The sequence below is a fragment of the Mustela nigripes genome, chromosome 7 (genome assembly GCF_022355385.1).
Source record: "Mustela nigripes isolate SB6536 chromosome 7, MUSNIG.SB6536, whole genome shotgun sequence".
NCBI classification, from domain to species: Eukaryota; Metazoa; Chordata; class Mammalia; order Carnivora; family Mustelidae; genus Mustela; species Mustela nigripes.
The window spans coordinates 61,476,140-61,481,323 of NC_081563.1; positions in this window are offsets into that span (position 1 = coordinate 61,476,140).

The window sequence follows — 5,184 nt, forward strand, 5'->3', positions numbered from 1 at the left end:
TCCCTAGAAGGCATTTCCCTACTAGCACCTCTAACCACCCCCATAGTAAATGCCCATGGTACCCCCAAATCACTTTGACAACCAACAGTTTGGTCCCAGATTTCCAAAATATCCCAAGTGGTTTGAAATAGTGGTTTTGAACTTTTGGTGGTCTTAAGAATCATTTGGAGAGCTTATTTGGAACACACATTCCTTGGCCCCATTCTCAGAAATTCTGATTCAGTACAAAGGGGAAGGGCTCAGGAATCCATGTTTTTTTATTGACTGTCTTAAAAGTTCTGTCCCTCAGGGCACGTGGGTGGGTCAGTGGGTTAAAGCCTCTGCCTTCGGCTCAGGTCATGATCCCAGGGTCCTGGGATCGAGCCCCGCATCAGGCTCTCTGCTCAGTGAGGACCCTCTTCCCTTCCTCTCTCTCTGCCTACTTGTGATCTCTGTCAAATAAATAAATAAAATCTTAAAAAAAAAAAAGTTCTGTCCCTCAACACTGACAAGCTTTGCTCTTCACTAGAGCCATGATATTCAACTTACTGTGCTCCTACTACAGAAGCCATGACATAGCTGGGGACAAATTTGGCCCATAAGAACCACGATATGTAGAGATGTTCATCTGGTACATTTATGTTTTAAGGCCATACAAGTTGTAGTAGTATTTTTGGCAATACGTTTTATTGCTATTGGTTTATGACACCAACAGAAGTAAAAATTCCATTAGCAGTTGAAAATTGTAATAATGCTGTTGAGTATATTCTTAGTACTGTAATAAATATGTAACACAGAAGCGAGTGTTAGAAGTCAAGTGATAATTGGTGATTTATCAAAAATTTATCATTTTTTATGCAAAAAAGCAATAGATAGTGGTAGGTGAGGTTAGGGGAAGTATTTGGAGGAGACAGGGGAGCCCCAGGTTAATGCTAGCCTACCAAGGAGTTCAAAGGGACAATGGAGCCAAAAGGGAATGGTATCCTACACTTGCAAGTGAACATCACAACTGAGAGGGGCTCAATTTAATGATTAATAGGAAAACCCAATACCCCCCCCTAGATGACATCTGTTTTCCACAACAAGTTGAGAACCAAGCCTGGCTCTGGGGTTTGATCAAAGGTTTTTCTTGTGAGCAGAGATATAGTTCATCCATTAGGCTCCCCGGGCACTCTTTCCCCAGAGCAAGTTGTTTGGGAGGAAATAAGAAGACTGTTCTATGGATAAGAAGTCAGGCAAAGTGAGGGAGAGAATCTTGAATAATATTATTTATGGAGACTATGAGAAAAGTCTGTTGACTTATCCTTGTATCATAACTAAAGGCCTGGCTTTGCAAATAACACAGACCTAGATTTAAATCTTAGCACGGCCATATTTTAAACATGGGATATTGGACAAATCATTTAACCTCTCTGTGTTTGTCTGCTCATCTATAAAATGGAGGTGATAACAACATAGTGACTGTCTCACAGACTTGTCTCGAGGACAAAATGGCATCCTCTTCTGACAGAGGAAAAATGTTTTTAAAACGGTAGCAGGCTTTTTTCCTCTTTTATTATAAAAATTTTCAACATGCAGGAAAATTGAAAGAATTTTGCAAGGACCATCTATATGCTCACCAACTAGATTCTACCATTAATATTTCAGTACACTTGCCTCATCACCTGTCTAGCAACTTTTCTATCCCTCTATCCACCACTCATCTATCTTATTTTTTTAATGTATTTCCAAATCGATTGTCAGCACTGGTACACTTCTCCCTAAGTACTTCAGCACATAGAAGCAATTGTATTTACACTTCTCTAATAACCATAATGAGGGATGCCTAGATGGCTCAGTCAGTTAAGTGTATGCCTTTGGTTGTGATCCAGGGTCCTGGGATCGAGTCCCACAGTGGGTTCCTTACTCAGGGGGGAGCCTGCTTCCCCCTCTGTCTGCTACTCCTCTGTTTGTGTACTCTCTCTCTGACAAATAAATAAATAAATAAATAAAATCTTAAAAAAAAATAATAACCACAATGATCTTGTTCACCAGATTCAATGTCTCTCCTTCAAATAGTGCTGGATGAACATTGCCAAATTGCTTCTCTTTGATACCCCTTATATCTGTGTTACCTTCTCTCTGCTGCACAGTTTATGTAGATATTTTACATCAATTTAGGCAACAACGTTATTTTACAAGAAAGTAAGCCTTATCAAGACTACACTCATGGCACCTGCTGGGACAGTCGGTGGAGCATGTGACTCTTGATCTGAGTTGTGAGTTGTGAGTTTGAGCCCCACATGGGTGTAGAGATAATTTAAAAATAAAATCTTTTTTTTTTAAATAAAATCTTTTAAAAAGGGATGCCTGGGTGGCTCAGTCATTTAATCATCTGCTTTTGGCTCAGATCATGATCCAGGGTCCTGGGATGGAGCCCTGTGTTGGGCTCCCTGCTCAGCAGGGAGTCTGCTTCTCCCTCTCACCCTCCCCTCTGCTCTCAGTCTCACTCTCTCTCTCTCTCAAATAAATAAATAAATAAAATCTTTTTAAAAAGGAGGGGAGGACTATACTCTAGTCCCATTTAGAGTACTCTCAAGTCAGGACAGATAATTGTAATAGTTGGACTCAGCCATTAGGAGTGGATTTTACCTGTGCAATTGGCAACCCCACCCTCTTCCTGTTCCCACTCTTCCCCTGCTTACTTATTACTTGGTAAGCATTATTTAAGATCTCTGAAATCCTCTTCCATGAATTGAAGAAGTTGTAAAAGACAAAAGTCAGGGGGAAAACACCTCATAAAGGGCAAGGATTAGGATGTACAGATCAGTTCTGAAAAGCCCTAGAACCATTTCCACTTTTTTCAGCTTTCTAAAGCATTCTTTTATATGGTTGCAGTACTCATAGCAGGAGATAATACTTAAACAGGGCAGATGTTATTTGGATAAGTGGAGAGAGGAGAAGGAGAGAAAGAGAAAAACTGAGTGTTGGAGAGACCAGGACTATGGAAGCAGAGGGCATGTGGCACAGAGTCAGCTGACTTCTCTTCTTTTCTGTCTTAACTGTAGCTTGGTATATGGTTGCTCAGCTGTGCTGTATCTCCCAGCTTCCCTTGGGTAGAGATGATATGTGCTTGCCCATTCCTAGGCAGAGACTTTCAGATAGTGAGCCTGCTTTTTCGCTTTTTCAAGGGCTAAAAAGATGTCCTCTGATCCATATTCAGCCCTATTATTGAGGACAACATCTTGGAGATTATGATTGAGGAACAAGGTAAGCAGCTTGGAACTCAGACACTAAATTAAGAAATGAATTTCTGAGGCTGCCTGGGTGGCTCAGTGGGTTAAGCCTCTGCCTTCAGCTCAGGTCATGATCTCAGGGTCCTGGGATCGAGTCCCGCATCAGGCTCTCTGCTAGGCAGGGAGCCTGCTCCTTCTTCTTCTCTCTCTCTACTTGTGATCTCTCTCTGTCAAATAAATAAAATCTTAAAAAAAAAAGAAAAGAAATGAATTTCTGTGTTTTCTGAGCCATTTGGGTCTCTTTGTTATAGCAACTAGCATAACACTAATATGAATGTATTTTGAGAAACAGAAAAATAAAGGTAAATTTTGGTAATGGAAGGATTCAAAATGCTGGGAGGAATGGTTTAGTTTTATCTTGTAGATAGTAGAGAAAATTGCAATTGCAAGTTCTGTTTTTTTTTTTTTTAAGGTAAACTCTACACCCAGCATGGGCCTTGAACTAACAACCCCAAGATCAAGAGTCTTACACTCCACCAACTGAGCCAGCCAGGAGTCCTCAAAATTCCAAGTTCTTAATCCAGATAGTGCTATGATGAAGGAAATGAGACTGGTAGTATGAAAGCCTCCATGAAGAGGTTATTGCTGTGAAACAAACATGAGCCTGAAGCAGACCAGGATGTTGAATGTGGAAATGAAGGAAAAATGAAGAGGAAGGAAAACAATTAAGAGAAATTACAAAGAGAAGGTATAAACCTTGGTGACCTTGGCTTGGCCTTGGCTATAGGGAATTAAGGAGAACCAGGAGGCAAAGAAAAGTCTCAAATATCTAACCTGGAAAAGTGCTGATACAGCAGGAATTGCTGGCAGAAAAATGAAAATATGGAGATTAACTTAGAAAAAAATCATAAATAGAGTGTGGCAGCAGACCTAGATCCCTCCATCACCAATGTTGCCTCTAGTCCCTCCTATCCAACATGAGTCCATGTACCACCATTTCTAAAGCAAACTTCAGGGGCAAGGGACAGTCCCTAAAGGAAGGACTGTAGCTCTGAGAAACCTGCCCACTCACCTATTTTCATTTAAGGAACTGAAACATAAGGCTTGTGAACACCCAGAGAAATGAAATCTTAGTACATGAGAACTCTAAAAGCGATTCTAAAATACTCATTTTTCAAAATATTCATTCATTTTTCAAATGCCTCTCTCTCTGTAATCTCTATGTTTATATTGTTTGAGCCCTACAGGATTACATATGCTAGTTTTGCATGTATCACACTGCCTGTAAGTATGACACAGCATACTAACTTGGTTTCTGTAACAGTAGTACTACCCGATGTTTCACAAACATGAGGTCCAATAATTACTTGCACAGATTTAGAATTAGCATTTTTCAGAACTGGTAATAAAGCCATCATTAAAGTCATATGACGTTTCTGATATGTCTCAACAGAGTTAAATTTTAGGTTGGAAGGAACCTTAGAGAAATTGAGGCATAGAAAACTTGAGTACTTTGCCCATGTTCACGGAGCTAATTAGTTGCTGAGTTGAGACTTGAAATTAGACCTCCAAACTCTTAGTTTGGATCTTTTCTCCCCTACCACAATGGGTTTCCAAATGTGATCTAAAACATAAAGCAATATAAAAATATTCATTAGCTAACAACTAGCAGCCATAATCTCACTAAGAAAAATGCTAACATATAGAGTGCTTAGCAGTCATAGGCCTTATATCTTTTAAGATTCTCGTTTTTCCCCGAGTTCTTAATTCAGCATCTCTGTGGAAAAAGTAAAAATAGCTCCTTTAACATGTTTTATTAAAGGCACTGACTGTGTCTTATTCATCATTTGTTCTCTCTAAGGTTTAGCACAGTGCTCTGAGTATTGTAGCTGCTCAGTAAGTTTTATTAAAGGCACTGACTGTGTCTTATTCATCATTTGTTCTCTCTAAGGTTTAGCACAGTGCTCTGAGTATTGTAGCTGCTCAGTAA